The sequence below is a fragment of the Rattus norvegicus genome, chromosome 18, assembly GCF_021556685.1.
Source record: "Rattus norvegicus strain SHRSP/BbbUtx chromosome 18, alternate assembly SHRSP_T2T, whole genome shotgun sequence".
In the NCBI taxonomy this organism is placed as follows: Eukaryota; Metazoa; Chordata; class Mammalia; order Rodentia; family Muridae; genus Rattus; species Rattus norvegicus.
Window position 1 is genome coordinate 25,933,972 of NC_141551.1, and position 27,239 is coordinate 25,961,210.

Genomic DNA, 27,239 nt, shown 5'->3' on the forward strand with positions numbered 1-27,239 from the left:
TACACTCTACAGGTGTGAGAGCGTTGTCACGATTTCTTAGCAAGGAACAGACTCTGCTCCACACATTGGGAACAGTCATCCGTACGTAGCACCGAAAACGGTCTTTGTGGTCATGAAGGTGTTTACTATTAATATTATTGTTATTAATTATTATTACATTCAGACACTTTACATAACCAAACTTACTGGCATGTGATTTGTCGGAAAGATAAATGGAAAGATTCAATGATCTTTTAACAAGTGACATAGGTACCGCTCACCACACACACACACACACACACACACACACACACACACACACACACACACATTGGTTAAAACACTAAATGGAAAATAAACATACATGTTGAAGTATGTTTATGGGAGTTTCTGCCCCACTCTAGCCTACACAGCTCTTGAATAAAAGACACAGAGACTTGGTATTTTATTTATCAGCTGTCGACACTGTGCTAGGCAGGCTCTGTGTTACTTGCTGTTTGCCTCTCACCCAGCTTGCTGTGCTCCATGTGTGTCCTCAGGGCAAGCTTCTCTTGGCCATATGCTCACGGTCCATCCTGCCTCATGGCAACCTTCTTCCTCTCCTCTGTCCTCCTCCGGGTCCCTACCTGAGACCCTCAGCCCAATCTGAAGTTCCACTTTCCTCTCTCTCCTGCCCAGTCCCAGGCTCCAGCCTTTTATTACCAATGAGAGACTATCGGGGAGCATTCCTCACAGCACATTGGTTAATACAAGGCCCATGTCCAGACTGTCAGCACCTGAATACACATCGCACGAGACCAACCCCAACACAAATACTGATTTTAGTTCTCTCTGAAAACAGGATTGCAGATTATTTCTATTTTCTTCTGTGTCCCCGCTTGTTGTTGTTTTAAGACTAAGCATGAACAACTGACAGAACCAGAAGTAAATGCAACGTTTAAAATTTTTGGTCCAAGTACCAGGGGAACATCATTTCACTCTTTGAAACACACTTTGATTTAGCAACATTACCAAATGGCTGTGTTCATTCCTGTGTAAACCCGAGACCCTTCAATTTCATTCTTGCAACTAATTTTTTAATATCAGTCTAAAGGAAATAAGCTTTAAATTTTTCATGAGGTCAAGAGTACTCTTAACGTTTTTTCAGTCCTGAGATTTTTTTTATCAGATTTTATTATACCTTTTATGAAATTGGAATGTAAAACATAACTGTGGTGTAAAATAGTAGAGAGGCATAGAATATAGAAGAGGGAGCCATAATTCTAGCTTCTTCCCCTTATCACACACGGAGAAACACATACCTATCTTTATTTTAATACTTTCCATACGATTTTGCCTCTCTCTCCCTCTCTCTCTCTCTCTCTCTCTCTCTCTCTCTCTCTCTCTCTCTCTCCACCCCCCTTCACCAAACATCTTAGACACACTTCCATGTCCTCTCATACAGAGCACTGTGTCACCTGTAATGACTGCATAGTACATGGATGGAATAAATGCCTCTGGTTTACTGTCGTAAGACTTGCTGCTTGGTCAGAGCCTAGAGCCTCGGGTGTGTTTATAACCAGCTCTGACTTCCTTCCTGAAAGCTCCCATCTGTCCTTTCTTTGTCTTAAGATTTTTAGGTTTCCTTTTTCCTTATCAAAAAATATTATTTAATGACTCATTTACTGTATGGGCATGTTTTCCCCCACATGTATGTCGGTGTACCACAGGCATGCCTGGTGCCAAAGAGGCCAGAAGAAGGCGTCAGATCCCTGGGACTAGGGGTAGTCACAGTTGTGAACCACACAAGTGGGAGCTGGGAACTGAACCCTGCTTCTCTGCAAGAGCAGCAAGTGGCTTCAGTCTCATGCTAACATCTTTTATTCTTTCTTCTCGGTCCTCTCTGTCCTGTTTCTTATGTTGGCCTTGGCTGTCACTCACAGGATAGTAACAAACAGCTCTGAGAATGGTCATTTGCTAGGGTTTAAACCTAGCATGTCTCCTAAACATTTGGATGTTAATGGACTGATCGTCAGTTGAACTCTTTTTTTTTTTTTTTTTTTTTTTTTTTTTTGGTTCTTTTTTTCGGAGCTGGGGACCGAACCCAGGGCCTTGCGCTTCCTAGGTAAGCGCTCTACCACTGAGCTAAATCCCCAGCCCCAGTTGAACTCTTGAGAGCTGACTGGGTCATGAAGGAGCTCATAGCATTGATACACTCATCCATTAAAGAGTTCACAGACGGCTGGACCAGTAGGAGACGGGGCCTCACAGGGAAGCTATGCCTTTGGAAACATGGATCTTATCCCTAGACCCTTCCTCTGCCCCTGCCCCTTGCTTTCTGTCTTCCACGAGGTGGACGACTTTGTTCTGCCATGCCACAGTCCAGAAACATTGGAGCGACCAAATGCAGGCTGAAATTCGGAAGCTGTGAACCAAGATAAATCTTTCCCCAACTCAAATGGTTTCTTTTGGATATTTTGTTTGAGAAATGAAAAATGACTAGCAAACCACCAGCATAATTTAGACAAACTTTGATCTTGGGGTTCTAGAGGGGTTAAGAGATCCAAGTTATCGACCTGGTTGGGGCAGCCTGGAACCACTTGTTCTCAAACCTTCTCTTGCCTTTACTTAACCTCAGGATACACCCAGCACTTCACCCCCGTGGCTTCAGAGTGCACTTTGGGGCGATGGGTTTGTTGTTTATTTTTGAGATTGCAATTTATTTTTTATTTTACAATATTTATTTATTTATTTATTTATTTATTTATTTATTTATTTAAAAACCCAACTGCAGTTTACCCTCCCTCACTTCCTCCCAGTCCTCCCTCAATCCCCGTTCACTCCTCTTCTGTTTCCCTTCAGAAAAGGCATGCCTGGGGTTGGGGATTTAGCTCAGTAGTAGAGCGCTTGCCTAGCAAGCGCAAGGCCCTGGGTTCGGTCCCCAGCTCCAAAAAAATAGAAAAGAAAAAAAAAAAAAAAAAGAAAAGGCAAGCCTCCCATGGATATCAACCAACCCTGGCATATAAAATTGCAGTAAGACTAGGTGCATTCTCCCCTGTTAGATGAGGTAACCCAGTAAGAGAAAGGGGTCCCAAAGGTGGGCAACAAAGTCATGAACTGCTCCTGTTCTCACTGTTAGGAATTCCACATGAAGATCAAGCTACACAGATATAACATGTGCAGAGGGCCTACCTAGGTCAGTCCCATGCAGGCTCCCTGGTTGGTGGTTCAGTCTCTGTGAGCCCCTATGAGCTGTGGTTAGTTGATTCTGTGGGTTTTCTTGTCATGTGTTTGACCCCTCTGTCCCCTATAACCCTTCCCCCCCCTTCTTCTGTGGGATTCCCAAGCTTTGCCTACTGTTAAGCTGTGGGATTCTGCATCTGTTTCTATCAGTTGCTAGGTGAAGCCTCTCTGATGACAGTTATGCTAGGCTCCTGTCTGCAAGTGTAGCAAAGTATCGTTAGCAGTGTCAGGGGTGGGCTCCCTCTCATGGCACGGGTTTCACACTGGACCAGTCATTGGTTGGCCACTCCCTCAATTTCTGCACCATTTTTATCCCAGTACATTTTGTGGGGAGGACAAATTGTAGGTCAAACGGAGTCCCATTCCCTCCACTGGAAGCCTGGTTATAGGAGATGTCTGGTTCAGGCTCCATATCCCCCATTGCTAGGCGTCTTAGGGTCACCCTCATAGATTCCTGGGAGTTTCCATTGCATAAGGTTTCTAGCTCATTCCAGAGATGTACCCCACCCCACTCCAGTTTTCTCTCCTTCCTTCTGACCCACACCTGATCCTTCCTGTTCCCATCCCCCCATTCACCCACAATGTCTATTCTATTTCCCCTTCTCAGTGAGATTCACACATCTTGGGCCCTTCTTCTTACTTAGCTTCTTTGGATGCTAAAAATCGCCTCAGTTTGGGAAAAGATCCCGAGTGTAGGAAGGGGCAGAAAAAAACACTCAAAGTCAAAGATGGGGTGCAAGCTGACAGCTCTGTAGTCTTCTCAAGATAGCTCCCTAGACAGCTCTTGGATTTTCTTACCAAAGTTAGAAAACCTGCTAGAAAAATTCTAAAAGAGGTATGTTAGCTCTCTAGGTAGCTCTCTCTTGCAGACCAAAGCCCAGTCTTTTATTTACATACCAGTTCAGTCATTTTACCCCAGCTCCCTTTTGATTATCCCACAAATCAGCATTTATGACCTTAGCCCATTGAGTCTTAAAAAAGACAGCAAGTGCATTTTTTTAATATAGCAAATGAACTCAGAGATCTCCTGTCTTTGTAACCACAAACAATAAGATAACTTGGTTGGATCCTACCCTGAGATCACCATTTCCACCATGTCTGGATCTAAACTCAAAAAAGTCAGGCCTACCATGAATATCAACCAAGTCAGGTTGGCCTTGTACTCGGAAATCTGCTTGCCTCTGTAAGCACAAACAATAAACTTAGTTGGGTAGGATCTTGCCCTGAGATCACTACCCCCTAAACCTCTTCCTTAATATCTTACTGATAAGCTGGTTAATTATTGCAGCTGCCCCTGGTCTTTTAGGTCTGTGAAGCCCCTCATACAATTTATATTTCATCTTTATATATTGCATAGTTGAGAAATCCTGTTTATATAGTCTTGAACTCACGTTTTCAGCACTCTTTCCCACAGCCTTAAGGGCTGTCCTGAAGATCACAGTGTTTACCATTTTGCTGAGGAACATAGACATATCCTCACTTCCTGGAATCATGTTGTTCCTAATTATCATAGAATCATTAACCTTGGCAGGGAGAATATTTCCCAAAGGAGGAACATGAAGTAAAATATATACATTATTATATGAACAAGCCTTACACCTAGCAACCATCAGCACTTGTAGAGGCCCACACCCTGCTGGCTCTGCTCTTGTGTTCAAGAAACATCTTATGCCATCCCTTCTCCAGCCATGCAGGACTTGGCATTTGGGTCTGTAGATTGTAGCATGGTTATCCTTTACTGCTAATATCTACTTATAAGTACATACTATGTCTTTCTGGGTCTGTGTTACTTCACTAGGATGGTTGTTTCTAGTTATATCCATTTGCCAGCAAATTTCATGATGTCATTGCTTTTACAGCAGCTGACTAATACTCCATCATATAAATGTATCACATTTTCTTTATCCATTCCTCAGTTGAGGGGCATCTAGGTTGTTTCCAGTTTCTGACTGTTATGACTACAGCTGCTAGGAACATAGTTGAGTGTCATTGTGGTATAGTGGAACTTCTATGTCTGGATCTTTTTTTTTTCCCCCTCGGAGCTGGGGACCGAACACAGGGCCTTGAAGCTTGCTAGGCAAGCGCTCTACCACTGAGCTAAATCCCCAACCCCTATGTCTGGATCTTAAGATATGATTGATTCTTAATTTTTTGAGAAACCAAATTTATTTCCAAAATGGTTGTACATGTTTTCTTTCCCAGCAGCAATGGAGGAGTGTTCTCCTTGTTCTACAGTCTCACCAGCATGAGCTGTTGTTTGAGTTTTTGATCTTAGCCATCCTGACAGGTATAAGGTGGAATCTCAGAGTTGGTTTGATTTGCATTTCCCTGATGGCTAAGGATGTTGAACATTTCTTAAGTGCTTCTTGAATATTAGAGATTCCTCCGTTAGATCTGGACCCTATTTTTTAATTGGGTTATTTGGTTTGTTGATTTCTGGTTTGTTGATTTCTAGTTTCTTAAGTTCTATATAGATTTTGGACATCAGCCCTCTGTCATATGTGGGGTTGGTGAAGATCTTTTCCCATTGTGTAGGCTGCCATTTTGTCCTTTGCCTTACAGCTTTTCAGTTTCGTGAGGCCCCATTTATTATTGTTTATATATTATTATCATTTATGTTTTAGTGCCTGTGGGATTGGAGTTCTGTTCAGGAAGCTGTCTCCTGCAGGGTGCACATTTTTAATTGCAGGCAGCGAAAAAGGAATGAGGAAATGGTGGGCTGCTATGGGCGGTTCTAATTTGTAGTTTCTCATATCAGGCATCATCCTGTCTCTGGTTTCCTGCTTCTGTCACTGTCTGACCCAGGAGATGAAGAAGAGTTAGGAATCCTCAGGTTCTACTTTTTTCACACCTGCTTGCTCCTCACAGAACCCAAATCCCAGCTGCACGGTGACAGCCTAACCAGGTAGAGCCGACATGAAGCCTTGTGTGTGTGATGCTGCTTGGTTCCATCTTGAGCAATATACACTTTAATTTTTAACCCTCAAACTTCTCTAGAATATTTCTAAAATGAAATTTTAAAAAGAACATAACAGAGAAGGCTGGTGAGATGGCTCAGTGGTTAAGAACACTAACTGCTCTTCCAGAGGTCCTCAGTTCAATTCCCAGCAACCACATAGTGGCTCATAATCATCTGTAATATGATTCAGTGCCCTCTTCTGGTGTGTTTGAAGAAAGCTACAGTGTACTTATATACATAAAATAAATAAATATCCACTGGACTGAGGATGGGGTCCCTAATGGAGGAGTTAGAGAAAGGACTGAAGGAGCTGAAGGGGTTTGTAACCCCATAGGAAGAACAAGAATACCAACCAACCAGACCCCCCAGACCTCCCAGGGACTAAACCACCAATCAAAGAGTACACATGGAGGGACCCATGGCTCCAGCCACATATGTAGCAGAGAATGGCCTTATCAGGCATCAGTAAAAGGAGAGAGAGGCCCTTGGTCCTGGGAAGGCTCGATGCCCCAGTGTTAGGGAATGCCAGGGCAGGGAGGCAGGGAGGGAGTGGGTGGGTGGGTGGGTGAGGGAGCACCCTCATAGAAGCAGGGGGAGGGGGGAATGGGATATGGGGTTTCTGGAGGGGAAACCCAAAAAGGGGATAACATTTGAAATGTAAATTTAAAACAAAAATCCAATAAAAGAAAGGGGGAAAAAAGAAGAAAAACATAGTACTCATTCGTTATGTACCAGAAAACTTTCTTGGATAGTTAATTCTTGCAAAGTCTAACAGATAATTAAACACACAACTTTAATAAAACTAGTGATACTATTAAGTCACTCAAGGAAGTTGCTTTCAGCTGAGTAGAAAGGAGGAGGCGGTGCGTGCGTGCGTGCGTGCGTGCGTGCGTGCGTGCGTGCGTGCGTGCGTGCGTGCGTGCGTGCGTGCGTGCGTGCGTGCGTGCGTGTTTGTTCTCAAGTATCGAGGTGTTCCTGTTTAGACACCATCCACCTTAGCTTTTGAGACGGGGTCTCTCGTTGGAACCTGGGACTCACTGATTAGGACATGCTAACCAGCCAGAAAGTCCCAGAGATAACTGACCTGCCGCTGCCCTCCCAGCACTGAAGATTACAACGGCATACCAGCCCGCAGATGGTTTGTGCTTATTTTTATTTATTTATTTTTGGGTTTTCGAGACAGGAGTTTTTCTGCGGAGCCCTGACTGTACTGGAACTCGAGTGGGCTGGCCTCGAACTCAGAGATTCACCTGCCTCTGCCTCCCAAGTGCTGGAGTTAAAGGCATGCGCCACCTGCCTAGCAGGTCCTCGTGTTTCCAAGATGAGCACTTTGCCAACTGAGCTGCCTTTGCAGCCCTGGGAGGAGTTAATTTTTAAAAATTATTCCCACTCAATCCGAAGGCAGAAAACTGAAGTCGTGGCTTTGGCAGGGGGAGGGGGTACAAACTCGTTGAGGTCAGCACAGTCCTGTCAATATAAGTTAGAAAAGTTGGAAAGTTAGGCTTTTTTACTTAGCCTCATCTTGTTCTCAGTAATTGCTTCCTTTCAACCATAAAGCTGTTTAGTGTGGGAGACGCATTCCAAGGCTTCTCCTTATATTCACTGCTGCAGATCCCATTTTAGCATAATTGCAGTCTTGGGGTTGAAGAGACAGGCTCACTCTATCTAGCTCTGCAGCTGGCTCTCTCAAAGGACAATGGGATGGTCCCCAGCTTAGGAACTGCATCGCTGGCTGTCAGCTGGGGAGAGGCCCTCAGGCTGAAATCTGCCCTTGCTTTGTCTGTGTTTCCTCCCTGGAAAGGGGAAATGGTTTAGAGCTTTTGAGGAAGGGAGCTATTTATTCTCCTGGGGCTTTTAAAGGGACCCGCTGAACTCTCAGTGTGGATTTAAGAATCTCAAATCGGAGATTTTTCACCTACATGCCTCCAAGAGACACCACTGAGCAAAAGCAAACAGCCACTGAGCAAAAGCAAACAGCCAAATCGGGAAAAGCCAAGTTGTGCAAAGCCTTTCCCTCTTGGTATGTTCTTCTGTGAATAATGCAAGTCTACACACTCTCACCTTCATTACCTACATGTGACTCCGTGCTCAGCTAGACCCCTTACCACACACATCCTCTCCGTAATCTGAAATGGTCCAACCCAACCCCATCTGTCCTCCATACGGAGACCCGTGCTTTCACTCACTGACTTCTCTGCTTCTCAGAAACACTTTTCCTTAGGGCTGGTCCAGCTGTGTTGTCGCTTGCTCCCAGTCCTCCTTCTTCCTGCACACAACTTGCTGCCCACTCCCTTCTATGTCCTGTATTATGCCCTCAGTTTAAGTCTTTATGTATCTCAACTTTCAATAGTAGGGAAGCTTTAGAATGGCCCGTGTACTTGTAGGGCCTCTCTGCCACACTATTCCTTTAAATTAAAAGATACTCCCCTGGTCACATTAGCCAATATGGCTAAATTCAACTGCTTAAGCGTCTCTGGGTGGGTCAGTGCCGTGACTATGATGTTAGCTCGCCGATTGCTTGAGTTACCAGGTAGTTCATACTCTTAAGATTTCAGATCAACTTTCTCATAAAATGAAAAGAACAGTGAGGTAACTTAGACCCAAAAGGACATGCATGGTATGTTCTCACTTATAAGTGGATATTAGCCAAAAAAAGTACAGAATACCCAGGACACAATTCACAGAACTCAAGAAGGTTAACAAGCTGAAGGGCCCAGGTGAAGATGCTTCAATCCTACTTGGGAGGGAGAAGAAAAAAATCATGGGAGGCAGGGAGGGAGAGGGGAGAGGGGAAGGAAAAAGGGGAACATGATCAGATATGGAAGGGGTTGGGGGGGAGGAAAAGCCCTGAGGGTCAGCAGAATGAATGGAAATATTCAACCTTGGGAGGGGGAGGGGAGGACCCTCTAGAAAGTACCAGAGACCCAGTAGAGGAGTGAGGGAAGCTCAGGACTCAAAGGGAGAGACCTTAGATGAAATGTCCGACACTGGGGAGAGGGAACTTGTAGAGTCCACCTCCAGTAGAAAGACGGGGCATCAAGTGGAGGGATGGGGTTGCCATTCCACAGCCAAAAACTCTGACCCAGAATTGTTCCTATTTAAGAGAACTGCAGGGATGAAAATGGAGAAGAGACCAGGGTAACTGGACCAGCCCAACTTGGGATCCATCTCAAGGGGAGGCTCCAAGTCCTGATGCTATGGTGTGCTTACAGAGGAAGCCTAGCATAGCTGCCCTCTGAGAGGCCCAACAAGCAGTTAACTGAGACAGACACAAATACTTACACCCAACCAATGGACTGAAGTTGGGGGCCCCTGTGGTTGAATTAAGGAGAGGCTGAAAGAAGCCAAGGAGGAGGGTAACTTCATAGGAAGACCAGAAGTCTCAACTAAAGTGGACCCTTGAGATCTCTCAGATACTAAGCCACCAACCGGGCAGCATATTGGAGACCCCCTGACATATGTACAGTACAGAATCTGGCCACAGTGGGAGAAGGGGTGCCTAAACCTAGAGAGACTTGAGGTCCCAGGGAGTGGGGAGGCCTGGCACAGGGGTAGGGACACATCCTCTTGAAGACGGGGAGGAGGAATGGGATGAAGAACTGTGGGAGGGGAGATGGGGATGGGGGGCAATGACTGGAATGTAAAAAATTAAAAGTAATAGGAAAAATGAAATGAACAAAAGACCTTTTAAAAAACAATCCACATGTGACAGAAAACAAAATCATAAAAGGACTTTCTGCTCTGGTCCAACTTAAATCTTTGTTCCAGAGATGGGCTCCCTATCGGTTGCTATGGATGGAGTGGATGTGCTATGTTGCCAGTCTGGTAACATTTGAAATGTTTGGAGATCTTCTGATTGTCATGACTGGTGTGGAATTACCTGGCATCTAGTCCCCGAAAACAAATAGTATATGCCAAGGTTAGCTAACTCTGCAGGTAACAAATTCCCTCGGGAGTTCTGTCTACCTATTTCCCTATTATCAAATCCTATGTAATATTCACAACTTGCTTCAACCCATGTCTCCCAAGGCTGTTTTTGCTCTCCAACTCCCAGTGAACATATCGACTGCCATTCTGTCCAGAAGTAATGCACTGTCCTCCATGTGCCCTAGGACCTGTGACCATGTCTTTACAGGATGCTGTTTCAGGTCACTGGGCCCATATTATGCTGTTATGTGCACAGCATGGAGCACAGGGCCCTGCACACACTACACAGTTAGTAAATGTTTCTAATTCAAATGGTGAACCCATCAGCATAGAGGCTCACAGTTGAAGTGGTAGAGGGGAAAACTGCTGCAGATTGAGACTCGTCAAGCAAATCTCATTCAACGCGGAACTAGAGAAAATGTGAAGGAGGGGGCGGCCATCAGGGTATTGTCCTCACAATGAGAAAGAATGAGTCTTTCCTGGAGTCCTCTTTTCTGTGTGTATGTGTGTGTAGTCCTGGCTGACCGGAACTCACTTATGTAGACCAGGTTGGCCTGCCTCTGCCTCCTGAGTGCTGGGATTAAAGGTGTACGCCACCACTGCCCAGATAGATTCCTTTTCATTTATATACAAAATGTATCATCCTAACCGCTTCTAAGCACACTGCTTTATGGTATTAAGGACACACACACACACACACCACTGTGCACTTATCACTACCGTCCTTCCCCAGATCCTCTCCCCCAATTAAAAGTCTATATACGGTAAAGACAATGGCTCTCAGACACATGGGAGGCAGGGCAATTTGTCTAGACAAAGATGACACTTTAGTGTCATCAACAATCAGAGAGCTCCCAAACATCCCAGGGCCTTCAGCTGGGCTGCATTGTTGACATGGACTATTAAAAATTGCCACCCATTCATCCATCTGGTTCTGGTCATGTCCCTCATCACTAGAGTCCCCGTGGTCCTGCAGTTTACTGACACAGACCCCACAGTCCCAGTCTTCCCCTCTGCAGCTTAACGTGTTCTGACCCTTCATTAACTTTCTTTAAATCGGCACCTGCTTCTCCTCTGCCTTCCGCAAACTTCTTTAACCCTTTCGTAGCCATTTAGTAAAAACATATGCACATACACACACAGCAGAGATACATAGCCATTGTGTGATAGGTAATGTGTGACCTAAGAGTTAATATTAGTAATTAGGATGGGATGAACCTGTATCTGCCAATGCCCAGATACCGTGAGACATATGAGCTACTTAGCAAATTATAGCCAAGGAAACTAACATAGCTTGTGAATGTATTTTTATCCAGTAAGTCCTGACATGGTGGAAGGATAAACATGCTTGTTTCTGTTTCTGGTCTGGGGCAATCACAACACTGTAACAGAATACTCAACAAAGGCAATTGGGGGCCTTTTGCTCCCTGTTTGAGGAGATACAGCCCGTCATTGCAGACAGGGCTTGGCAGCAGGGGTGGCACCAGGCAGCTTGCTGTCTCCTTGTCAGGAAGCACACATGCATACGCTGTTCAACGCATGCTCTCTCCTTCCCCCTTTTAGTAAATCAAGGCTCCCAGCCTTGTTACTGTGCCTCTCACATTCAGGGAGGATTGTTCTTCATTAGTCTAACCTCTGTAGAAACACTCTCCTGGACACACCCAGGAGTGTGCCTTTTAGGGGATCCTAAATCCATTCCAACTGAGTGAAGATTAACCTTTACACTTGGTATATCCACTGTGAGTGGCACGAAACAACCGTGTCTTGGGATCTGGGACGGACGACCTGTGCTTTCTCCTCCCCTCTACCTTTAGCAACCACTTGTCCACTGCATTTCCAGGAACCTAAACCTGCTTATTCCAGAAAACCAGTATGTGAGGACTCATGCTGCATCTGTCCTTTCGTGACCTATTTATGTCACTTTGTGAATCTTCACGTTCCACTAATGTTATATGTCAGGCCGAGGGGGGGTGGGGGTGGCTCAATATGGGGTTTCTTTGTGTGACCCTGCCCATCCTGGAGCTCCTCTGTAAACCAGATCTCACTCTGGCCTGGAATTCAGAGATCTACCTGCCTTTGCCTCCCGACTGCTGGAGTTAAAGATATACGCCACCACCGGCCAGGGAGAAGGACTCTTATGTAGCCCAGGCTGGATTCACAATCATAACTAAGGATGACCTTGAATTCCTGAGTTACTGTATAGTAATTATAGATTAGTGTATCTTAAATATTTATCTATTATAATTATTAGTAGTCCATGATATGCATGGGTATGCAGGCCGTGTATGTATGTATGAATGTATGTATGTGTCAAATGGAGGATAACTTTATGATGCCAGTTCTTGCCTTGCTATTTTCTGAAGAACATTTTATAAAATAATAACCATCTTAATTGGTACAAAGTAATATTTATTGTGGTGTTGATTGGCATTTCCATGTTGATTAATGATATTAAATATCATTCGCTATGTTTGCTGGCCACTTGTATATCTTCTTTGGAGGATGTCTATTCAGTTCCTGTGCCTATGTATGTGTATGTGCGTGTGTGCACTTGTGTGTGTGTGTGTGTGTCTGTCTGTCTGTCTGTCTGTCTGTGTCTGTGTACATATGTTCATGCATGCATGCATGTATGTGTGCATGCATGTGTGTGTGTGCATGTGTATATTTGTGTATGTGATGCTGCACTTTGGTTTTTCAGGCACCACCCATTTTTTTCTCTTTAAGACAAGTTCTCTTACTAGCATAGAAGTCACTAAGTAGCCTAGGCTGACTTCCCAGCAAGCCTGTCTCTGCCTTCCCAACTCTGAAGTAGAAGAGTATTCCCTTGGGCAGGAGAGATGGCTCAGTGGTTAAGAGCACTGACTGCTCTTCCAGAGGTCCTGAGTTCAATTCCCAGCAACCACATGGTGGCTCACAACCATCTGTAATGGGATCCGATGCCCTCTTCCAATGTGTCAGAACAGTATATTCATATACATAAAATAAATAAATAAATCTTTAAAAAATAAAAACAGTATTCCCTTACTCCAGCTTTTCCTTTGCTTAATTTTTAACTATTTGGGGTTTGCTACATATTACAAATAGCACTTCCTTATCAACTAAAAGATTTTCAGACATTTTCTCCCATTCTATGAGCTGTCTCTGTGCTTGTTGACAATGTTCTTTAGTGCGCAAAATTTTTAAGTTTCAATAAAGTCCAACTTATATGTAATATGTATTATTTTTTCTATTGACTGTTTTGCTATTGAACAGTCATGACATTCATTAAAAACGGTGATGGGAATGGCTCGATTGGTAAAGTGCTTGCCTTGCAAGCACAAGGACCTGAGTTCAATCCCCAAACCCACAGAGAAAGGCCAGGTATGGTGGTATAGTCTGTGATCTCAGGGTTAGGGAGACACAGAAGGACCACTGGGCACCCCGGCCAGCCTAGCCTAATTCGCTATCCCCAGAACAGAGAGAGACTCTGCTTCAAAAAAAACAAGGTGAACAGCTCCTGAGGAGCAACAACTGAATTTGACCTCTGGCTTCCACACATATGTGAACATATGTGGGCACACACAGGCTCACAAATACATGCTCACACAAGCATTAAAACAAAAACAAAGACAGAAAGAAAACAAGAAATTCGAGGTTTGCTTTAAGGAGTTTGTTTCAGTGCTCAGATAAGAATGGTTAAAATCGAAGACAAGAATGACAATTAATGCCTCCTTTGAACCTTGTCTAACTCTTACTTCTAAATACAGCGCACAGGTTTTGAATCTACCTTAAAAGGTAAAAGCCCTGTGGCATCAGGAACATGTATTTGTGGCAAGTTTCATGGTCAGTGATTCACGTCTCTACCCTTCCTGTACTGTAGTCAGTCCAAGTCTTCAATAGCTGAAAGTCTCCAAAGGTTGATCAAATTCAGATGACTCTTACATAATCTCCTTAGCTGTGTTGACGCTATCGTCTTCCTCAGAATGAAAAGTCAAGCTGACAGTGTGAGCGGCTGACCTGAGACGTATGAATTAGTAGGGACAGGTTTAGGGGCACTGCCATGTCAAGGTTTGTAACCACAGCATGGAGTGTGTCCTATGGCGAAGAGGTCTGCCTCGCAGAATTAGCTCTCCTCCAGTGGGTAGACAGGCTCGGCTCCACCAAGGAAAACCTCCGCTTTGCCTTTCTTCCTTAGATTTGTGCTGTCTCTCCTATGAAGTTAAAAACTCGTGAAATGTAACCCCACGTCTTAGATTTGGTCTTTCTTCCTCTAGCCCTTCTCTGCTCTTTCCTTAAACTGGAGACTGTATTTTTCTTGTCTTATCTTTATCATTCATCGTCATCAATAGTTCGTATGGGTATTTTGTCTGCACATATATCTATGTCTGGTGCCCAAGGAGCTCAGAAGTGGGTGTCAGATTCCCTGAGCGGAATTACAGATGGTTGTGAGCCACGGTGTGGGCGCTGGGAACGGAACCTGGATTGGAGCGGCCGAGCCATCTCTGCAGCCTCGTTAATCACACGTTCATGAGATTTTCTGCACAAAAGCAGGAGAGTTGTCTCCTGCTTCTTTGCTTTCTTTACTTTCGCTTCAACATGGCCGCCATCACCACCGAGAGATTTTTGTCCCAGGCCTGTTTTAAAGCTAGCGACAAAAGAGTCTCAGTAAAGCCCAGTTCTCTACAGCGCTCGCTTCCCTAGGGTTCAGACACTGAAACACGGGGGTGCTCAGCAGTGCTCCTTTTAATTAACTTCTGTTTGCTTTCACACTCTGTTTAAAATGGAAACGTTTTTAAACTGGAATATATTTGACAGGATTGATTAAAACTGTTTTAACTCCCAGAGTCCGACTCTTAAGAAATCTGAGCCCTCACCCACATCTCAGAGGTTAAAACAGCAAACACCCCCAACCAAACCACTACTGGAGAACTCCTTAGTTTAGCTTCTCAGGCAGGGTGCCCACGTGGGCTGCCTCTACCCTCGAGACACACCCGCCTCATTGTGAAGAATGGAATAAGCACATTTTAGCCACTCACTTTTAACATGCTCCAGGGAGGTAGATAGCTCCATTAGTCGATGTCACAGAAGATAAATGTACCCGAATTAGTTGCCCCAAAAATGCTCAGTGAGCATCAAAGAGCCACATTCTGCTTTCCAAATTCTGAAGCAGACTATTCAAAACTACTGAAACATTCATTTTTCCCCCCACTGCAGATTGTTGAGCAGCGGCTAGGAACAGCTGTCCCTCCCTGATACCCTGCAGTGACGCCTACAGGAGTTTTCCTCCTTCTGCGTTCAACACACTAAAAGGTGTGAGAGGTTACAGGTCATTTAGCAGCCCTCACATTTAGGATTTGATGGAAGGATTTTATGTACAGACACTAATGGACCCAGGGAAGATAAACATCTACATTTAGATGCATCAGCCTGTATGTCTGATATACATACAACTAAATGCATCTTACTTGGTGCCTGTGTATCTTTCTGAGAGTTAGGACCTGAAGCTAAGCCAGCCATAGTGTGTTTTATCTTAGTGTGTGTGGAGGGAGAGGAGTAGACATGCATGTGTGTGGTGTGTTGAGGGTAAAGGACAATTTTAGATGTCATTCTCCAGGAGCTGCCTATGTTGGTTTTTTTATGCATATGTCTGTGTCTGTGAGTGAATATGTCATATGAGTGCATGTGTATGCAAGAAGCCAAAAGAGGGTGTCAGATCCCTAGAAACTGGAGTTGCAAGTGGTTGTCACTGCCTGACATAGGTCCTCTGGGACAGTAGCAAGCTATCTAGTCACTGAGCCCTCTCTCCAGGACCCCATCTTGATTTTCTCTTGTTTGTCTCTCATTAGCCTGACATTCATGGATTTGTTTAAGGCTGGTCAACCAGGGAGCCCCAGGAATCTTGCTGTCTCTCCCTCCTCAGTGCTGGGACTACAAGCACACACTACTGTGCCTGTTTTGCTTGGTTTATAGCATGGGATTTGACTTAGGTCCTCCTGTTTGTGTGGGCAAGCACTTTACCAAGTAAACTTTCTCTTTAGCCCTACAATACATTTTGGATGTGACATTTTGTTTTATGTCAGAGAAGTTGTCCATTTCTAAGTAACTATGTTTTGTGGTGGTTGTTGGGTTGTTTTTTGTGTTTCAAGGCAGCTTCTCTATGTAGCCCTGGCTGTGTTGAAACTCACTTTCTAGGCCAGACTGGCCTTAAACTCAAAAATCCACCTGCCTCTGCCTCCTGAGTGCTGGGATCAAATGTGTGTGCCACCCCTGCCCAGATTTTTGTTTGTCTGTTTGGTTTTTTTTTAAGATTTATTTATTTTATTTATATATGAGTACACTGTAGCTGTCTTCAGGCACTTCAGAAGAGAGCATCACATTACAGATGGTTGTGAGCTACAATGTGGTTGCTGGGAATTGAACTCAGGACCTCTGGAAGAGCAATGATGCTCTTAATTGCTAAGCCATCTCTCCATGTCTGTTCGGGTTTGAGTATTTATTTATTTATTTGGTTTGGTTTGGTTTTTTGGTAACTATGATTTTTAAAATATATTTTAACTAATTTATTGTGTGTGTGTGTACATGTATGTATGTAGACACATAGACATGCTTGTGCCATAACAATTGTGTGGATGTCAGAGAACAGCTTGCAAGAGTCTGTTTTTCCTTTCTACTGTGTGGTCCTCAGTCACACTCCATGCTTGGCAACAGTGCCATCACCCTGAGTCACCTCACCAGTCCATCAACTATGCCTTGAAATGAGATTGTACAATGATCTGCATCAGAGTTAACCTGTCTGATAAAAACTGAAGATCTTCATGCATAGGGCCTGGGAACCTCCCTTGTAGCAAACGTCACAGGAAATAGCCCCCTTCTTAGTCATCTTATGTCTAAGAAGAGTATGTTAAAAATTCCCCTTAGGAGGATTGAGTTCTCCTCCAATCTGTAATGGAAGGAAGGACGTGGGTACTTCTTCTCATATATGTAGAGAGAACTACTTGCAAAAAGAAATAAGCTCACTTAGTAACATTGTCAGACAGTCATAACTTAGCTGCCTCATCTTGCTCTGATGTTTTTAAGTGTTTCCCAAAATGAGATGAAGTCTGGTGCCCCAGTCCTATGGCTGTGTTTTTTCACAGCTCACTGAGGGCAGAGAATCCACCCTGGCCGCTGTGTAAGGATGCAACATTCTTTATTAGTCATGAGTGGACTTCTGGTTCATTCTTTTTTCTTTCTTCTGTCCACTGAGCTTCCTGGGATGTTATAACAAAATGTCATGGAGTTGGGAGAAGGGGGAATGTATTTTCTCGTGGTTCTGGAAACCAGACGTCAAAGATTGAGGTGCTGGCTAACTAGGTTTCTGTGAGACAGCTCTTCCTGGCTTCCAACAGGGCATGGGTTTGGAGAAAGAAATTTCTAAAGTTCCTCCTTCTTTCATAAAGGCATCAACCTATCACGTTAGGGCCCCTCTCTCCTGCCTCATCCAACCTCCTCTGTTTCTGTAGCCTTGACAAGAAGGCAGTCACTGCAGTGTTCAGGTCTCAGCTTTTGAGTTTAGAGGAAACAGTTCAGTGCATCGCAGTGCTGAGCTTGGGAATGAAGACGTGGACCGCTTCATCCCACGGTGATGTATTATTCAACAAAAAAAAAGGCAAACTGTTGATACACAAACCAGCCTGAATGAATCTCGAATTATAGTGCTAATTGATACATACCGTAAAAAGTCATGTAGGATGAAATTCACCATATAACTGTTGAAAAAAGGCAAACCTTTGGGGCTGGATACAAATCAGTGCTTTCTGGAGCTTGGGGAAGTGTTTTACTAATAGTGATATGTCTGACATCTGACATGATCCCAATACAATAAGGATGAAGTTTTTTGTGTGATGGGAACATTTCATCTCTTGGTTGCCATGGTGCTTACATGACTCTGTCAATAACTGAAAATCTCTCCACTACAAAGGTCACTTTACCATAGTCGAATTGTGTATCACTTAAAAAAATCTTAAGAATGATAAAAAGGAATATCTTTATCAGTCGGTGTTCATGTTATAACCAATAATGTCTCGCGATGATAGACTTGTTTTTCCCTGACTAGGTGGGCTTTTCATAATTGTTTTTTTTTTAATTTGACAGAACACTCTTAGAAAAAGAAAATCCTGTAATAAAGCAGAAAAGTGCAGTGGAGGTTTAAGAAAAGGGTTGTGTGTAGGAAGAGGAAGAGACGCACATGTATGTGCAGGTATGGAGGTGAGAGGTCAACGCCGAGTGTCTTTCTGTAGTGCTCTCTGCCTTACTCGTTTTAAGATTTATTTTTACTTATGTGTATGTGTATCTGTATTTCCATTGTATCTGTGTATGCCATTGGTAGGTGGGTGGCCGTGGAGGCAGAGAAGGGAGTTGGATCTTCTAGGCATACCCTTGTGTTCTGAGACAGGGGCACACACTGCCCCTGAAGCTCACCATGGACTAGACTGGCTGCCCACAGAGTCCTAGGGATTCTCGTGTAGCACAGTGGTTTCAGTGCTATTGTACTCAGCTTTTAAATGGGTACCTGGGATCCTAATTCAAGCCCACATGCTTGTACAAACATTTTGCCCCTAAGCCATCTCCATGGTCCCCTAGGAAAAGATGTTTCTCCCTTTAGTTTAAATGTCCTTTGTGTAATCCTACAAAACAGAGGTCACTGACTAAGGCTCCAAGCCCACAAATTAATAATAATATTAACAAAGCTAAGATAGAAATCTTTAGAAACAGCTCTGCTTTCTTGCCTAGAAGCAGCTTTTAAAAGATGAACAAAGACATCAAAATGCCGGAGAGAACACGATGAGCACAGCCTGCTGTGTCCACAGCCTACTGTGTCTGACAGCAACACAGCTTCTCAGAGGAAGGGATCAAAGGTTCCATTCTTCAAACTGTGCCACACCTATACCTCACCTCTCTCCATTTTCCTGTCACCTGCCGGGTGTTCACACAGCAACCACATATTATCCACAGAGAAACCCAGTCTCCCAAAACTAAACTAAGAGAAACAAATAAAATTATTTCATTTATTATGAGTATTTTTTTGGTGAAAAAAAATTTCTATTAACATAAGAAAATGATTAGACCCAGTTCTAGGGATACAAATAGACTTGCATGTAAGGGCATGTATGTTCTAGATCACTGACATGGTCTCGCCTTCTGCTTCCCCACGACAGCTGCTATGCTCCACTAAAGAGCTTGTCCCTGATGAAGCCTGAAGCAGAGCATTCTTGGGGACAGGCCTTTCATTTTCTTGCCAACTATTTGAAGTGTTGGATGTGCTCTTCAAGATAGAAGAGGAATATAAGTAATTCGCTCTGGTGTGGAATTGAAACTCACGGGTTTAGACTCTTTTGATATAGATTAGAATGCAATCCAAATCTAATGTTGAAATAATCCCTCTGTAGCTACAAGGGACAAGAGCTCCACAGATATCGAAAATTACCTATACTCAAGTGTGATATATAAAATGATTTAGCATTTGCATAAAACCTACAGACATCTATCTTCCTATGTTCTTTAATTCACTTCAGATGCTCTACAAATAGTTGTCCTACTGCACTGTTCGGGGAGTAATAACAGGGAAAAGGGAGGCACATATTAACTATAGATAATATTTTTCCCAAATGTTTTCAATTTGCAGTTGTTTGAGTCCATGGATACAGAGAACTATTATATTGTTTCAATATTAACTTCAGCTAAATAAACCAAGAAAATACTAAAGGTACTGTGGTATTTGGAGCAGGCTAGGCACACTGATTGGTACAAAGAGCCCTTTGTAGTTTAGAATATTTCACATTTCTTAAAAACCCAACAGAAAAGGTTACTCTTATGAGGTTATCTATAAGGTTAGCACACATGAAGATTTTATATTTAATTCTTCAATTTGGGTATCAAAATCTTTCCTTTTTTCTTTTTTTTTTTTTTTCTTTTTTCTTTTCGGAGCTGGGGACCGAACCCAGGGTTTTGCGCTTGCTAGGCAAGCGCTCTACCACTGAGCTAAATCCCCAACCCCCATCAAAATCTTAAATATTGCCATCTGTTCCTGGAAAAATTCAATGAGTGAATGTTTTCCAATAGCTTCATCTTTGTTACTGTACCTTTCCAAGAAGCTAGGCTTTATTTCCAATACCTACAACGTGATACAAATAACTTTTTTTTTCTTTTTTTTCGGAGCTGGGGACCGAACCCAGGGCCTTGCGCTTGCTAGGCAAGCGCTCTACCACTGAGCTAAATCCCCAACCCCACAAATAACTTTTATTATTATCTGAAATCAGTGGAAGAGACCAATGCGCATCAGCCATATGCGGTTTTGTACCAAAGTGCATCTTGGTAGAACTCCTTAGATTATTTGTTTCAATTTTCAAACCCACTTTACCACCAGTTAAGTGTTCCGTTAGCTGGAGCTAGCCCAGTGTTAGATGAATATTGCCACAGCCCCCACATAAATGGTTCTCCGGGGACCTTGTGGACTTAGCAGTCTTTGGTTATCTTACTCCAAATGGAAGCTTTCAGTGGAGGAGCTGGACGATCTGCAGGTGGAACTGAAATACGAAATCACTTCCGTCTTTCTGTTGCCAACCCCACCCCCACTCATTCCTATCACCACTCCTACCCCTGCCTCTACAAGCTTTGAGGACCAGAACAAGAGTCTCCCCAAGATCCAGCTTGTTGTCTTTGTTTCAAAAAGCACCAAGAATAAGAAACTTTGTACTCTTCTGTAGGGGAAAACTCTGCTAATTAAGGTCGAGGTCTACCACTGACCAGATTGCCTCTGGGCTGGGTAGCATATGGGGGACTCCCTTCATTGGCAGGGCCTCTCCTCCTCTGACCTTGTCTGGGGAATTCAAAATTCTACCAGCGGAATGCCACTCAGTCTTCTTAAATTACAGGAGCAACTTCTTTTCCCCAGAGAAGAACCCATTCAACTAGCACCTGAGATTCCTGAAATGCTTCCCCATGCTAATGAGGCATTTCCGTGCCCTAAGCCTTCAGTCAATGACCTCTGCCTATTCCGGATGTTCCCAGTCCCAAACCCACAAATTATATAAACCTTAAATCACCCCAAGTAAAGTTGATCTGCCTCCTCGCAGCTGGTCCTGGTGTGATCATTCACAGTAGGTACTCACAGGGCTTCTGACGCGCCCACCCCCACCCAGCCCCCACTCCCATCCCCAACCTCCGTTTGTCATCAGCTCCCATTGCCCTCCTGGACCTTATTGGCTGATGATCCCCGAGGGCAGAGAGAGCCACACTCAGAGAGAAGCTGAATTTCTTCAATTCCCAGGAGTTGATGTTTCTTCTTCTGTGATCCTTTCTGTATCTCATCAACAGGAGCAGTGCTGGGCATCACCTGTTTCCAGCCACCACCGCAGATGGGTTCCATGCTGGTGTCCAAAGGGGTCGTTTCATTCCCGTACTAAAGGCAAAGGCAGCGTCTTCTTTGCCTCGTGTCAGAAAAAGTAGGTCTGGATCATGATTCTTCAGCACCATAACTAGAAACAATATATCCGAGTAGCTCCTTATGAGGAGATTTTGATAAAAAACTCCCCTTTATTCTTTCATAATCTCTAGGAGTTAATGTGTGACATAAACATTTGGCCCTATGCAAATTTCTTAGAAGTAAATAAATTGAAGCTGCTCCTTTGCACTAGATCATTATCAGTTTTAATAACGGTTTTTAAAGTAGCTTGGTTTGAAGAGAGCTTTGTTTTTCTCCTCTCTTTCTCCCGTCTGTCAGGTTTTGTAACAAAGCCATAATATGCTGTTCTGAGGTTAGTTACTGTGTTAATTAATGCACTGCTGTGCTAGCAATGCTTAGATGGCATGAGTAAGTAAAGGGGTTTAGATTATGAATATTAAGCTACAATAAGCATTTTTAAAAGTAAACCATCTATGATACAGAATCAATTTTAGAATTAATTCATATTTGTTAGTTGCAGGTATATTTTAAAGGATTAAGCCAAAGCAAAAGATATTTGAAAACACTTACTGCTTAGAAAATGAAAGGATAGGGCTGGAGAGAGATGGCTCAGAGGTTAAGAGTGCTGACTGCTCTTCCAGAGGTCCTGAGTTCAATTCCCAGCAACCACATGGTGGCTCACACCCATCTGTACAGGGATCTGATGACCTCTTCTGGAGTGTCTGAAGACAGCTACAGTGTACTCATATGCCTAAAGTAAATAAATGATTCTTTAAAAAGAAAAAAGAAAGAAAATGAAAGGATATACCAATGAAGAGATTCAACTACTGCATTTCTTCTAAAAGATTTACTTACTTTTTTTTTTTTTTTTTGGTTTTTTTTTTCGGAGCTGGGGACCAAACCCAGGGCCTTGCGCTTCCTAGGCAAGCGCTCTACCACTGAGCTAAATCCCCAACCCCTTGATTTACTTACTTCTGTTTTATGTACATGGGTGTTTTGCTTGTGAGTACGTCTGGGCACCATGTGTGTGCCTGGTGTTAAAGGAGGCCAGAAAAGGTTACTGTATACCTAAAACTGGAGTTACAGATGGTTGTAAGACACCAGGTGGATTCTGGGAATCAAACTCAGGTCCTCTGGAAGAGTGACCAATGATCTTAACAACTGACCCATCTCTCCAGCCCCAAGACTCTTAAATTTTAAAGTAACCCTTCATTTTCTGTCCCAGCATAAAGTTAACTGACTTCTCTCCTTCCTGGGATTATTATATTGATAAAACATGTGTGTGTGTGTGTGTGTGTGTGTGTGTGGTGTGTGTCTGGTATGTGTGTGTGTGGTGTGTGTGTGTGTGTGTGTATGTGTGTGTGCATTCCATGAACACACTTGTGTATTAAGGGTAGATAATTGAATTGATGTGTGAAGAGAAGTAGACTTTCTGCCTCAATTAATAATTCTCTTTAACTCTTTCATTCCCATGACTAGAAAGGAAGACCTTCTCATCTCCCTGACTTCCCAGCCCCTCAGCTCTCAGCCTCCATATTTTTCTACCATAGATGACCGTGCAAACACCACTTTACCATACCAACAGAGCACCCTCCCCCAGAGTGAGCCCAGTGTCTTCATCCCACTGCATCCCTTAGATCAGAGGAGACTTCTGGGGTTGAGGAGGAAAGACTCAGACCCTGTGAGTCACAGTCAGCGAGCTGATGTTTGCACAGCTTCTTCCCCATCATTAATGTCTGTCCTTCTCTAATGCCACCACATCCACTCTGACTCATTCCTGCCCCTCACTTTGTGCACTGCCTCTTTGCTGTCCTTTGCCATCAAGGGGGAAGGGAAAGCGGTCTATTATTTGTGAGATTTGGCTGGGGGAACATCAAATGCTCTTGGGCGGAGGCAGTTTTCGGCCTGCTTTTTTCTTTGTTGCTGTCCTCGAGCTCCGTGAAGTAAGTACTCCCTTTCTGGCATGTTATTTACAGACGGGCATTAGCCTGCCGCTCATGCCTGATGAATGCTTCTGCCCCTTGGAGGTCATATTCTGATGATGATGGATGAATAATGCACCCCAGCATCTGAAGAAGCTGCACCATCACTGAGCTATTGTTGCTGGGAGAAGCTGAAAACTGCTCCAGCCTCTAAGCCAGATGCCCAGAAAGAGAAATGCCCCCCCCAAGGTACCGAATGTACCCCCAGAACCCACAAACAGTTCAGATGCTGAAGCGATGATCTCACCCCCATCTGAGTAATGCTTCTGTCCACAGCACAGACAAAACCTAAGACTTCAAAGAGAGTATGGATACGATAGCGTAATAGGTTTAAGATTTATAACCTACAGCTCGAGTGGAAATAGTTTATTTCTCTATTACGGAATTCAACTTATCTCTAAAGTCCTCATTTTTTTACCAAATGGGAGGAAACTCTGCCTTACCACTCTCAAGATGACCAGGTATTTGGACTTTCCAAGTCAGTCTCTTGGAGTAAATATTCAATTCAGTTAAAGACTTTAACTCAATCTACTTGGAGTTAAGTTCAACATAGTTGCTGTTCAACAAACAGCCTTAAAGAATCTCTTCTTCTCTCCCCATCAGGATAGCGTGTGTCTGGATGGGAGAGAAGGACAAATAGCCTAGTTGTGGCTCTGTTCTTGCCGCAGCCTAGCAGTTCATGACTGCAAGATGTATAGTTTTTCATCTGACCCCACCCCAGGTCAGGTGAGGCTTAGAGACTCAACCTCATGTCTGTCCTTCAGCTGCCCACCCTAGAACCCAAGCTGTAGTTACTGTGTCCAAAGATAGGACAGTCTGTATCATGCCTCTCCTTGACTTGCTGGAACCCTGAGTTCCTCTCCCCTGCTTAGGCTGCAATCATCTCCAGTCTCTGCATTTACCTCTCCTTTCTGCTTGGTGTACGTGAATGCCGCCCTGAAGGGTGGCTTCTTCTTGGGAAGAATTAGAAGTCCCCTTTGGTCCAGACTTGTCTAGCCTTACCTAGAAGTTTGTCCGCCACAGGGAAGAAAGGGAGGTGGCTGGAGCAGCACAGACACTCCCAACTAACTTTCTCGCTTTTCCCCTCTTCTTGTCATCTTGCCACGTTTTGCTAGTTTGTTGTTTTTGTTCTGGAGATAGGGTCTCACTACGCTCGCTCGATGGCCTGGCCGAGAACTCTAGATGTAGACCAGGTCAGCCCCAGCCTCACACATCTGCAGGTGGGGATTAAAGGTTGTGCACCGGGGTTGGGGATTTAGGTCAGTGGTAGAGCGCTTGCCTAGCAAGCGCAAGGTCCTGGGTTCGGTCCCCAGCCCCGGAAAAAAAAAAAAAAAAGGTTGTGTACCACCACACTCCATACCTGACCCTTGCCAGGCTTTCTCCCTGGCCAGGAATGGAATCCCTGTGAGCCTCTAACCTCAACCCTGAGTCTATTTAGCATTTACTCTCTCCTCTCAGCAAGGGGACTTTGTGTTGTTATTCTCAGCCCCATTCACAGTTCCCCTCTGTGTGCCCTGTCTCTCTTTCCTGTCTGCCATGAGTGAACTTTTTTGCTTCACCACAGGCCTCTTTCCAGGATGTTGTATCTACCCTTGGGTCCAGAAATCTTGGGTTGAAACTTCTAAACTTCTTTCTTTTTCCATTTTCTCCAGGATCTTGTCAAAAAAAAAAAAAAATGGCTGATGCAGTCATGCCAGAGTTGGCCTGGTGATTGAGACTGCCACAATCGGAAACGCTCAGTGCTCAACATGTTGGGCAAAGACTTGCTTTCCTTCTCACAGACAGCTGCCAGCAGGCGCTGACAGGAAGAGGCAGGACACAAAGCTGAAAAGAATTTGTTCTTCCTCTCCCTCCCTGTCTCTGCCTCCCTCTTTTGAGTCCTATGTCCTCCAGATTTTCTCTCATCTGCTGCTGCTATGCCACAAAGGATCAGGGGTGGGAGAGGGCTCCTATAGCAAGCTGAGCAAACAGAAGACAGAGATACCAACATTCCGCTCATCTGTCAATGAGGTTAATAGTGTGGCTGGATCTGACAAAGGTATCTGAGTGCTGAAGGAGAATGTGTCCGTCCTTTGTGCCACTCATAATAGAGCAGTCCTAGATGGGACATATTTTAAGTTTAATTTATAATATTAACGTATTCTCCATCAACAAACAATTTACAAAGCAATAACTCAGCCCAGGTTTGGACCACTTGTTGATATCCATGATGCGAAGAGATACTCAGGTTTCAAAATAGCAATGTGGCAGCACCGAGCGTGGTTCTGAAACATCATGCAGGACTCTACCACACAAAAGGTGGGAGAGTATCTGGAGTGTGGATAGAAATGCAGCAAACTTAAAAAAAAAAAAAAAAAAAAAAAGGGCTGGAGAGATGGCTCAGTGGTTAAGAGCACTGACTGCTCTTCCAGAGGTCCTGAGTTCAATTCCCAGCAACCACATGGTGGCTCACAATCATCTGTAGAGGGATCTAATGTCCTCTTCTGGTGTATCTGAAGACAGCTACAGTGTACTTATATATAATAAATGAATAAATCTTTAAAAAAAATGCAGCAAACTGACTGAAAAGCGACAGCCTCAAGTCATTACTAGTTTTGTTTTCAACGTAATAATAATTGAATTATAATTTGATATCATTTAATCTTTAATAATGGCTGTCTTTAATAGCCGACTCATAAAACCTCTAAAATTTCACAATCAACTCTTCCCAGCAAGCTGCTCCAGCCTACTCAAGATCCTGATGCAAGTCTAAGGACCCTTTCCTCATCCCAAATTCTAGCACAGCTGTGGCACCATGAAGGGAGACAGGAGGGCGGGGTGTGTGGTTGCTTCCCTTGGACCTCACCAATCGCAGACTGCTGCTGGGCCTGCTTTAGTTTTATAGCTATCCCCCTGAATTATTCAGACTGGCCACTAGAGTTGAATTATCAATGTCATTAGTCAAACATTGAGCTATAGGGGACATGGTTATGGGCTTCAGGGAAATCAATAGTTCATTTTCTTTGTTAAATTTCATTCCTTAAAAAATGGTCTACATTTTCATGACAAGGTCGAGCTGAAATGTGTGTAAAAGAGTAAACAAATGAACTTAGACACTCCTCAGGAGAGAAAAAGGGTTCTATTTTGGAGGTTTGTTGAGCTCGTGTCGTTTTGTTTTTGTTTTTTTGGGATAGAATTTCACAGAGCAGATCTGCCTTAGAACTTGCTAGGTAGCCAAGGATGACCTTAAATTTTTTCAAATGAATTTTGCATTCTTTAAATATTTATTTATTTATTGTGTGTGTAGGGCCTGCATGAATACATGCACCATGGCATCCATGTGGAAGTCACAGGACAGCTTGTAGCAGCTGGTTCTCTCCTCAACCATGTGGGTGGTAGAGCTCCAACTCAGGGCTTCAGGCTTCGTGGCAAGTGCTCTTACCCACAGAGCCCTCATAACAGTCTCCACCTTTCTTGTTTCTTTTGTTTTAAAAAACGGATTTATTGCTGATGGAGAAATTGTTATTCTGAGCTGTTGTTTATCTTAAAATAAATCTGAAAAACAGTCATCAAAAAATGCTAACAATTATCCTAGATGTTAAGTTGGTTTTTTTTTTTCTGGTGATTTTTCTGAACTTCCAATTTTTGTTTTCAATGAATGCATTACACTGGTAATATAAAATGAAACAATTTTTAGTAACCTAATAGTCGAACTGCACTGCTGTTGTCTCTTTAAAGGCTAGAAGGATGAAATAGCATTTTCAGTAAA

General features: G+C 43.7%; 1 long non-coding RNA gene and 1 other non-coding gene across 3 annotated transcripts; one reads left to right on the forward strand and one right to left on the reverse strand.

Moving 5' to 3' along the window:
- Nucleotides 1-3,985: 3,985 nt before the first annotated feature.
- Nucleotides 3,986-4,047, reverse strand: LOC120098345 (U7 small nuclear RNA). Its single transcript, XR_015643164.1, has one exon. It is a non-coding gene; the product is annotated as a U7 small nuclear RNA (small nuclear RNA).
- A 3,044-nt stretch (nucleotides 4,048-7,091) lies between these two features.
- On the forward strand, nucleotides 7,092-26,043 carry LOC103694952 (uncharacterized). 2 transcript variants are annotated; one of them, XR_015643125.1, is made up of 5 exons: nucleotides 7,092-7,298; nucleotides 18,200-18,305; nucleotides 21,422-21,549; nucleotides 23,486-23,680; nucleotides 25,144-26,043. It is a non-coding gene; the product is annotated as an uncharacterized LOC103694952 (long non-coding RNA). The 2 variants fall into 2 exon arrangements; XR_015643126.1 differs by lacking the exons at nucleotides 21,422-21,549; nucleotides 23,486-23,680; nucleotides 25,144-26,043 and adding an exon at nucleotides 18,839-19,125 and having other exon boundaries at nucleotides 7,095-7,298.
- The last annotated feature ends 1,196 nt before the right edge of the window (nucleotides 26,044-27,239 follow it).